Genomic DNA, 11,807 nt, shown 5'->3' on the forward strand with positions numbered 1-11,807 from the left:
CAAACTCCTGCTCCACTTGTACAGAGACCTGATGGCTCCTAGTAAAGGGCCCCCGATTCCAAACTCCTGGAGTACCCCCCACAGGGCACCATGAGGGACACAGTCAAATGCTTTCTCCAGGTCCACAAAACACATGTGGACCGGTTAGGCAGACTCCCATGAACCCTCGAGTACCCTGTAGAGGGTATAGAGCTGGTCCAGTGTTCCACGGCCGGGACAAAAACCACACTGCTCCTCCTGAAGCCGAGGTTCCACTATCGGCCGGACTCTCCTCTCCAATACCCTGGCGTAGGCCTTACCAGGGAGGCTGAGGAGTGTGATCCCCCTGTAGTTGGAACACACCCTCCGGTCACCCTTCTTATGAAGGGGGACCACCACCCCAGTCTGCCAGTCCAGAGGCACTGTCCCCAACTGCCACGCAATGTTGAAGAGGCGTCTCAACCATGACAGCCCCACAACATCCAGAGACTTGACTTGACTTGACTCAGGGGGGATCTCATCCAGACCCGAAGCCCTGCCACTGCGGAGCTTTTTAACCACCTTGGTGACTTCCGCCTGGGTGATGAAAGAGTCCAACCCCGAGTCGGAGGTTATGCATGTGAGGAATAAGGAAACTAAAGGGTTGTTAAGTTTCCCAGACTTTTTGTGTTAAGAGCTGGAAGTTGAGTTGAATAAAGAGAGACTCTTGTCACCTTTCGTCTCTTCATTGTCAACTTCCACATTGGTGACCCCAGACATTTGAACATGTTCGCGAACGAGAACTGACCGGTTGACACCGCTGCAGGCTTCTGCTTCTGCTTCTCCTTTGGCTGTATTTGCGGCCCCTGCCGTTGCTTCATCTGCAGTTTTTGCGGCCGTGGTCAAGCTTCCAGAGTTCTGGCAGCACAATCCGGAGTCATGGTTCCAGCCTGTGGAGGCACAGTTCCATCTCCGTGGGATAACGGCTGATGAGACTAGGTATTTCCATGTTGTCGCAGCATAGATTCCATTCTGTTTTCACCCGCCGTCTGATGGGACAGCTTCGGAACCCGTGAGCACTGACAAATATGGCGCACTCAAGGAAAATCTGCGGCGGCTTTCAGATGGCGAGCTAGCCAATCACATGTTATCCCTGGATGGCTTAGGAGATCCCAAGCCTTCTGAGCTGATAGAGAACATGCTGGCCCTGCTTGGCTCGGGTGATGTTTCCTTCTTGTTCAAACATCTGTTTCTGCGCCAGCTTCCTCCACCCAATCGCACCGCCCTGGCTAGTTCCCCCCTGATCAACACGAAGGAATACCGTCCACTGGCTGAGGAGGCGGACCGGGTTTTGTTGACGTCCAGACAGTACAGTGTGCACGCACTTCTTCCAGCGGTGGTTCAAGGAGGGCCAGAGGCTGCTGAAGCCATGACGTTCTCTGTTTCTACCACCACCGATTTGGAGTGAAGGCGAAGCGCTGCATACCTCCGTGTTCCTTCCGACTTCAAGGAAACGAGAGGGCCGGTGCTCGTTAGCGGCTGCGTTAACGGCGGCTCGGATAAGCTGCTTTTCATCTTGGACAAAGTTTCTGGTCGTCGTTTCCTGGTGGACTCAGGTGCGCAGCGAAGCATTATGCCGGTGTTGGCGGCGGACATTTTGTGTCAGAGCCAAGGACCTCCGCTAGATGCTGCTAATGGCACCACCACACGCACTTTTGGATCAAGGTTGGTGAGTGTATGTTTCAATGGACGTCAGTTTAACTTGGACTTTGTAGTAGCATCTGTGTCAGTATCTATTCTGGTTGCTGATTTTTTGTGTGCTTTTGGTGCATGTTGCTAACGACTGCTTAATCAATGCTGTGGCTTTTGACACCTATCCCTGTACATTTGGGGGTCCCGGCCATCGGCCTCTTGCTAACATGCTGGCCATGGGCGATGAGTTTCAGCGTTTGTTGGCTGAGTTTCCTGCTCTCATGGTCCCCACTTTTTCTGCTACAATAGCTAAACATGGAGTAGAGCCTTGTATGTCTATGGTGGGTCCGCCGGTTTTTGCGCGGGCAAGCTGCCTAGATGCCACTAAGTTAGCAATAGTTAAGGAGGAGTTTGATAACATGGAACGCCTTGGCATTGTACGCCGCTCCAAAAGTCCATGGGCATCTCCTTTACATAAGGTTCCCAAGACCGACGGGGGTTGGCGACCCTGTGCGGATTTTCGGCGCCTTAATAATGCAACCAGTAATGACAGGTAACCAGTCCCTCACATCCTGGATTTTTCCGCCCATTTGGTGGGTGCGCCTAATTTTTCGAAGGTAGATTTAGTGCGGGGCTACCATCAGGTTCCTGTCCATCAGTTAGATGTACCCAAGACTGCAGTTGTCACTCCTTTCAGTCTTTTCGAGTTTTTACAAATGCCTTTTAACCTTAAAGGCACTGTGCAGACGTTCCAGCAACTCATGGACTCGGTACTGCAGGGTATGCCATTTTTGTTCATCTATTTGGACGATATCCTGGTGGCTAGTCCTTCTGCAGCAGAACACATGCTGCATCTCCGGAGTTGTTTGTGTGGCTCAGTGAGCATGGCCTGATCGTGAACCCGGCTAAATGCAAGTTCGGTCTGCCGGCTGTTGAGTTCCTAGGACACAAGTTTCGCCCCAGGGGGCGTTTCCCCTGCCTGTCAAGGTTGAAGCGGTTTCAACTTTTCCTCACCCCCCCTCTGTTAAGCTCCTGCAGGAGTTTTTAGAGATGGTGAACTTTTATAATAGTTTCATTCCATGGGCTGCTCACCTTATGCACCCCTTGTACAAGGCGCTTAAGGGTAAAAAAGGTGACCAGCGGATAGAGTGGACCCCCGAAAGGTTGCAGGCTTTCGATGATGCCAAAAATGCCCTGGCTAATGCTGTGCTGTTGGCCCACCCATCTCCTACGGCTCCTGTGGCCCTTACTACCGATGCCTCTGATTATTTGGTGGGTGCAGTCTGTGAACAATGGGTGGATGGGGCCTGGCAACTCCTCGCTTTTTTTAGCCGGAAACTGAGACACGCTGAGAGGAAGTATAGTACCTTTGACAGGGAATCAGAATCAGAAAAGCTTTATTGCCAAGTACGTTTTTGGACATACAAGGAATTTGTTTTGGCATAGTCGGTTTTGGCGTAGAACTACTGGCATTTTCAGTTCATGTTGGAAGGCCAAGACTTTACCGCTTTTGTTGACATCAAGCCTTTCACTTTTGCTATGGCGAAGGTTTCAGAACTGTGGTCAGCACGGCAACAGCGACATTTGTCTGCGATTTCGGAGTTCACCACAGGCATTCAGCATGTGGCTGGCAAGAATAATCTTGTGGCTGATTGTCTGTCCCGAGCACGGGTTGCTTCTGTACATTTGAGCATGGATTACCTTGCCATGGCCGCGGACCAGCTGATGGATCTGGGGATTCTGGATTTTAAAACAGCTGAGTCCAGTTTGCATCAGGAAGAGGTGTCTTTTCATGAGAGCGGGGCGACTCTTCTGTGTGATGTCTCGACTGGTGTGCCTCGTCCTTTGGTTCCTAATGACTGGCGTCGGCGGGTTTTTGATGCAGTTCATTCCCTTGTACACCCCGGAGTTAAAGCTTCGGTTAAGCTGGTGGGGGCAAAGTTTGTGTGGCGAGGCCTCCGTAGGGATGTTTGTACCTGGGCAGCTTCCTGTGTTGCTTGCCAGCGTCCCAAGGTGCAACGACACACTAGGGCTCCATTGGAGCAGTTTCATATTCCGCAAGGGAAGTTCGAGCATGTGCATGTGGACTTGGTGTGTCCGCTTCCTCCATCCAGAGGTTTCACCTATCTCCAAACTATGGACAGGACTACTCGGTGCCCGGAGGTGTGTCCTCTATCATCAACCACTTCAGCTAACGTCGCTCGGGCATTTATCTCCTCCTGGGTGTCGCGTTTTGGTGTGCCATTGGACTTGACCTCCAACAGGGGGCCCCAGTTTATGTCTGAATTGCGGACTGCGGTTGCAGAGAGCCTTGGGGTTAAACTCCATCGTACCGACGCCTACCACCCGCAGGCCAATGGCCTTTGTGAAAGGTTCCACCATACCATGAAGGCTGATTTAAGAACTTCACTGGGGAGAATAGCTGGAAGGATCGCCTGCCTTGAGTTCTGTTGGGCCTGCGTTCAGCCCCTAAGGAGGACCTGCGGTCTTCTTCAGCTGAGTTGGTCCTGGGCCAGCCATTGTGGATGCAGGGAGAATTTCTTACGGGTTCTGGAGGTTCTGAGGTTCCTATGCGGTGCAGGGCGATCCTCAAAGGGGGGGCTAGATTTTTCGCCCCGTTGACGGTGCATCACTGCCTTCCATGGTCATTTGTGCCCAAAGATCTTTATGTCTGCTGAATATGTTTTTATTCGCCATAATGCGCACTGTTTGCCGCTCCAGCCTCCTTACCATGGCTCATTTCAGGTTTTGGAGCGGGGGCCTATGGATTTTTTGGTGGAGTTGGGGAGTGCTTCTGAGAAGGTTTCGGTGGACCGTTTCAAGCCTGCGCACATGTTGCCATATGACCCGGTAGAGTTGGCCCAGCCTCCAAGCCGTGGCCGTCCCTGTTTTTTTGCCTGCCGTCCCAGTTGTTCCCCCTGAGATTGCGTTGTCTCCCTCAAGTCAGACACATTCAGTGTCAGATGCAACTTTATTTTTAGCATGTCATTTAGATAAATTTAGTCTTCAGCATATATCTTTCTGTTTCTGCAGTGACTATTGTGCAGAAAATGAAGATGAGGAGTATGAGCCACCTGCCCATCAGCTACATAGTGCCTCATGGCCCATGAAAGGTAGCTTCTGTCCCAAGAAAAAGTTGCTGCTCATCCAAGCCAATAAAGAGGGGTAAACAACTCTTGAGGTGGGCAAGGCTACTTCTAGACCTGGTGATGACAATGAGGACAAGTGGAACTCTCCAGGTGAGCTTGACATTGAGGCACAAACTCCTACATTTATCCAGAGGCATCCTTTAGGACCTAGACTTGACACCACAAAATCATGGTCACTGCTGACCCTATTGAAGCTGTTTTTTAGTGCACGCTCCATCCAGAACACAATCAATAATACCAATTCGAATGCGCAAAGGACAATTTCAGCTGGCAAGAAATTCCTGTGGTCACCAAGATTGTTTAGTTAGATTTATTGCTAATTGTTTTTGCACATTTGTTTCTATGGTTTTTATTTATGGTGGTTTTTTGCGCACATTTGTTTAAATTGTTTTTCAGTGCTAATCCTTTTTTTTCAATAGAATTCCTCCAGTTGGAGATAAAAGGATACAATTTAATTCGATTTCTTATCATTATATCGATTTTATGCTGTGCATCATTGTACATTTTGATCATATACAGGGTAAATGTCATGACGAAAGGCTATGTCATATGCAGAAGGAGTCCTACAATGGAAATCAGCACTTTTATTTGACCAGATTCCATTTGATGAGATGAAAACACATTTGGCACAGTTTTGGCATATTTGGCTAAATTGTGCCAAATACCAATTTGCCTGGCACATTGCCCACCAAAACCTTTAAGTAACAAATATTCTTCAACTGATTCAGTCCAAATTTGCTGCAGTTATATTCAAGATGTTGATGAATACAACCTGAAATCCTAGGATTTGGATTTTTGTGGTGTTTGCAATGTTAGAAAAATGTTTAGAATGTTTAGAAAAAAACTTTTGGCGAGGCTCAAAAATTAGATTTTTCCTTTGTTTAATTACAAATAAATCAGACATAGTAACAGTTACAATAGTGGTTCCAATTGAAAAGAAATATTATTTTATGTCTTACCTTATACAGGTACCAAACGTTTGCATGTAGACCTTATAACTGTGGAGCTCTACTTAATTTATTTATGTTATGTAATTTCAGGCGGAAATTGCTCTAAACCCCTTCCAGGCTTACAATATAGCGGTAGTATTAGGACAATAAATAAAAGGGTGAATTGAGCTCTGGCATTAATGAACAGCAATGCTCTGCACACACATGGAATAAATTCACACAATTTCCAAAAAATACAAGACTTTATTAACACAAATAATTCAACCCACAGTTAAACACATTTCAATTAAAAAACTCTGTACTGGAACATTTCAAATAAAACCACCAAGCAACATGAAAAATAAAGAAATTAATTAACTATATACAAATGAAGGAACAAGGGAATCAATAAAAGATGTTTAAAAACCATGATCAATAAAATGATGCAATAATACCATTTAATGTTATTTATGTTTGAGAACAAAGATTTATCTTGAGGCACCTGGGAATGCTCCACAAAACACATGTGCAATCTCTTATAAACAATTGAGCACCCTATACAGGGTGTAGAGATGGTCCAGTGTTCCACGGCCCGGGACGAAAACCACACTGGTCCTCCTGAAGCAGAGGTTCCACTATCGGCCGGACTCTCCTCTCCAACACACTGGCATAGGCTTACCAGCGAGGCTGAGGAATGTGTTCCCCCTGTAGCAGGAACACACCCTCCGGACCGCCACCCTGGTCTGCCGATCCAGAGGCACTATCCCTCACCGCCACGCAGTGTTAAAGAGGCATGCAAGCCACGACAGCCCCACAAGATTCAGAGACTTCAGTTACTCAAGGTGGATCTCATCCATCCCCGAAGCCTTGCCACCTGTGGGCCTTTTCGTCCACCTCGGTGACTTCAGCATAGGTGATGAACAAGTCCAACTCCGTGTCCACAGTCTATGCTTTCACCAGGGAAGGCATGATGGCAGGATTGAAAGGATCCTCGAAGATCCTCGATTTCAAAATAAAACTCAATAAATCTCAAAACGGGTGTAGTGTTTGTTTCATTTTTGCAGTTATCTGGTTTGGAAACTATCCCACAAAGTATTGCGAAATAACGCAAAGACTATTGCGTGAAAACGCAAAAGTATTGCGTGGGGACGCAAAAAGAGAAAAAATTCCCCCATCTCCCCTCGCGGACTCCGTAGAAAGGCTTCACCAAGGGAAGATGTTAAATAACTATGTTGTGAAATAGAAAAAAATTGAATGTACCATTAAATGTACAATTTATTTAATACATCATTAAATATTAAGTGTACCACTAATTATGTCATGTCATCTTTAAAATTATACTTAATTATTCAGTGGCACATTTAATTGCATAATAGTCCATTTCATGATATAATGGCACATTTATTGTTTCTAATGATGTATTAAATAAATAAATGGTACCTTTAATTTAATGGCACATTTAATGTTACATTTCTTTCATGTTACATTTACTTCACTTATGGGACATTCACAACATTTATTTATTTAATGATGATTTTGTTGTATTAATTTTGTCCAGTTTGACCCTCCATTCTTGATGCCTGTATAGGAGGTAAATGGTAAATGGACTGAACTTATACAGGTCCTTCTCAAAATATTAGCATATTGTGATAAAGTTCATTATTTTCCATAATGTCATGATGAAAATTTAACTTTCATATATTTTAGATTCATTGCACACTAACTGAAATATTTAAGGTCTTTTATTGTCTGAATACGGATGATTTTGGCATACAGCTCATGAAAACCCAAAATTCCTATCTCACAAAATTAGCATATTTCATCAAAAAACGTCAACCTTCAAATAATCATGTACAGTTATGCACTCAATACTTGGTCGGGAATCCTTTTGCAGAAATGACTGCTTCAATGCGGCGTGGCATGGAGGCAATCAGCCTGTGGCACTGCTGAGGTCTTATGGAGGCCCAGGATGCTTCGATAGCGGCCTTTAGCTCATCCAGAGTGTTGGGTCTTGAGTCTCTCAACGTTCTCTTCACAATATCCCACAGATTCTCTATGGGGTTCAGGTCAGGAGAGTTGGCAGGCCAATTGAGCACAGTGATACCATGGTCAGTAAACCATTTACCAGTGGTTTTGGCACTGTGAGCAGGTGCCGGGTCGTGCTGAAAAATGAAATCTTCATCTCCATAAAGCTTTTCAGCAGATGGAAGCATGAAGTGCTCCAAAATCTCCTGATAGCTAGCTGCATTGACCCTGCCCTTGATAAAACACAGTGGACCAACACCAGCAGCTGATACGGCACCCCAGACCATCACTGACTGTGGGTACTTGACACTGGACTTTTGGCATTTTGGCATTTCCTTCTCCCCAGTCTTCCTCCAGACTCTGGCACCTTGATTTCCGAATGACATGCAGAATTTGCTTTCATCCGAAAAAAGTACTTTGGACCACTGAGCAACAGTCCAGTGCTGCTTCTCTGTAGCCCAGGTCAGGCGCTTCTGCCGATGTTTCTGGTTCAAAAGTGGCTTGACCTGGGGAATGCGGCACCTGTAGCCCATTTCTTGCACACGCCTGTGCACGGTGGCTCTGGATGTTTCTACTCCAGACTCAGTCCACTGCTTCCGCAGGTCCCCCAAAGTCTGGAATCGGCCCTTCTCCACAATCTTCCTCAGGGTCCGGTCACCTCTTCTCGTTGTGCAGCGTTTTCTGCCACACTTTTTCCTTCCCACAGACTTCCCACTGAGGTGCCTTGATACAGCACTCTGGAAACATCCTATTCGTTCAGAAATTTCTTTCTGTGTCTTACCCTCTTGCTTGAGGGTGTCAATAGTGGCCTTCTGGACAGCAGTCAGGTCGGCAGTCTTACCCATGATTGGGGTTTTGAATGATGAACCAGGCTGGGAGTTTGAAAGGCCTCAGGAATCTTTTGCAAGTGTTTAGAGTTAACTCGTTGATTCAGATGATTAGGTTCATAGCTCGTTTAGAGACCCTTTTAATGATATGCTAATTTTGTGAGATAGGAATTTTGGGTTTTCATGAGCTGTATGCCAAAATCATCCGTATTAAGACAATAAAAGACCTGAAATATTTCAGTTAGTGTGCAATGAATCTAAAATATATGAATGTTAAATTTTCATCATGACATTATGGAAAATAATGAACTTTATCACAATATGCTAATATTTTGAGAAGGACCTGTATAGTGCTTTTCCAGTCATACAGACCGCTCAAAGCGCTTTACACTAGAGCCACATTTACCCAATGCTCACACATTCATACACCGATACGCAGATCAGTAGGCAACTTGAGGTTAAGTGCCTTGCCCAGGGGCACATCAAAATATGGCATGAGGAAGCTGGAATTGAACCCACAACCTTCTGATTGCATGACAACTACTCTTCCTACTGAGCCACAGTCGCCAGAGGTCATGTTAGAATTTGAACCAGGTGAGCTGGAGCAGGGAAGGGGTCCTGAGGACCAGGGCTGTGAACCATTGAGGTACAGTTTCTAAATTGTGAAGCTACAAGTACAGTTCTCTTGCTAGGTGCATTTTTCTTTTATTTCAGCAACTTGAAACATAAAAGTAATGTCATTGTTCAAAGGAAACAATCACTCAATAAATGAGTAAAATACAGCTAAAAACAGGGACCTAACTGGTCCTTCAAAGAAATTGCCAAAAGACTAAATGAAGAAAACAAAAATGGGAGTGGCACAGGAGTGGGAGTCGTTCTAAATGGAAGCAGGATGGGAGTAGGAGTCAATTTACCAGTAGTGGGATGGGACAGGATTTTTTCCGTTATGCTGGCCTGGGATTGGGATGGGACAAGACATTTTTCTGTGGGAGCGGGATGGGACAGGAGAGAAAATCCACTCCCTTGTCACCCTCTATTCTGAATGCGAGGATGGTGATGACGTCATCGCATTCCATTGGTCAGAATGCAAAATGTTTTCTTGCACGCTATAAAATTATGGTTTTGACAAGGATTAATAATAATATTTGATCAAAACCAATTATGTTTTATTATTATTGTTAATAGAATTGAAAAAATAACAGAGTAGCGGGTACATTTAAAAAAATAAGCTTATTAATCTGACCAAAAAGCTGGACAGCTCCATTTTACGCACCACTTTCACTCTGCGGTCATAAACTAGTGCTAAAAACGCCATCAGCTCATCCATACCCGTGTCCCAGGAGGAATCATCTCCTTAAACTCTGCGGGCCTCAGAAAATTACACATTCATGCAAAATTTTTAAAATTACAACTTCAAATTTAAGAAATTAATATAGTAGAATCTCCACTCAGGGACGTCCCACACATCTGTGCAGTGAAACCAATAAACACACCAGACAGATCAGTAATACACTTCTGGAGAAGTTTAAAGCAGGGTTAGGCTGTAAAACAATATCCCAAGCTTCAAACACCTTGTGCTACGCTGTTCAATCCTTCATCACAAAATAGAAGTGCGTGTTGGACCACTTGTTTGCTGAATATTGGACCATTTGCACGTTGCTGGATGCTACCAGGCCGTTTGGCGTCATCAGCCATTTTGAATCCCAGGATAGCCCGCTACTACGAATCCCAGCTGCCACTGCGGCTGACATGACAGGACGTCCCAAGTCTGACATCACGGGAAAGCATAAATGAAGGTGGCCCCTTTAAAAGCTTTGCTTTTCACGCTGGAAACCGGACAGTAACTGAAGCGCATCTCTGGAGAAGAAGAGGTCCCACGTGGATTCTTCATTTATTCTCCTTTGTTGGCCAACGAAAAATTTATGAAAGAGGTTTCTGGAATGATAAGGCCAGAAATTTCACTTTGCCGATCGAAGACATGAGTTTAACAAGTAAACAAAAACCACAAAGTTTCGAGGAGACGCAACTTTCCCTCCTTGTTTTGTACTAGTCGACTGCTGACGGTCAGATCATATTTTTCCGTTTCGCCAAGGAGGCCAAAAGACGGAGATTGACAACTTTCTTGAAGTATCCGCGGATGTGTGGAACTCTTCAACCCCCTTTATTTCTCTCACTCGCTGTCCCAGAAGGAAGACTTCAACAAGTAAAATCCACCTTTTATTTTTATTTCTTTATTAGGAATAGTTTGGGCACGGTAGAGGAGATTTAGTGTGATGTAGGATCACCACTTAGAGTCTAATGTGTTCTGAATTGTATGTGCATGCCATTGTTCTTTTGAAACGTGATTATTGTTGTTTTCTGAGTCTTGCAAGATTGTGCTTTAACTGTGCGAACACCTGAGAGCAGGTGCGCTGTAAAACTGGACCGCTATAATAACCTTATGATGAAAATCAACCATTTTCTTTGTCTTCAACTTCATGTTTTATGAGTTGCCGCCAAAAGTTTATAACACTTTGTGTTCTGCAACAACCCCAGCGGTGGGGGAAGTTTTATGACTGTGCATCTCACTGAGCTACACTTTCTGGCAGGCTGCGCTCCCAAAGCTTCGTTCAACACCATATTCCCTTGTCATATTATCACTTTTGCCATAACTGCTGGTTGATTCCATACACACCCACTGCTGTTTTGCTTTATTTGGTTTAGTTAGATATTTTACCCTTTTGTGTAGAACTTTGCATGTTTGAGTAGGTGAAGATTATTGGATCGAAGAGTTGATTGTATCAGGCGGTTGATTCAATAAAGATTCACGTAGATAAAGAGAAGTCGTTTGTGTTTATTTTGTGCAAAAATGATTTGTCAGTCAAAATAAGGTTAAAGTTCCCCACGTTTCAGCAGAAACGGTTGATTAAACAGTGACATCCCTGGTAATAGTTATCAATTATTACTGAGTATTTAACGGTTGTAAATATCAAAGGCGTTGAGCCACAATTACAACACTAGAAAACATCTCTGGTTTCGATTCATAAATGAGGATTGTTGGTTAAGAAATACATTTTTGTTAAATTATGATTTTTAATTATAATTATTGATAAATATTAATTAATCAATAATCATAATCCCAACATGCGGCTCCACTGCTCAGGTGAGAGATTTTGTTAACACAACAATTAATGCAGTCCACAAATTTGCCTTTATGGAAAAGTGGCAAAAAGAAAATTCAGCTCTGC

The sequence above is a fragment of the Girardinichthys multiradiatus genome, chromosome 4 (assembly GCF_021462225.1).
Source record: "Girardinichthys multiradiatus isolate DD_20200921_A chromosome 4, DD_fGirMul_XY1, whole genome shotgun sequence".
Lineage (NCBI taxonomy): Eukaryota > Metazoa > Chordata > Actinopteri > Cyprinodontiformes > Goodeidae > Girardinichthys > Girardinichthys multiradiatus.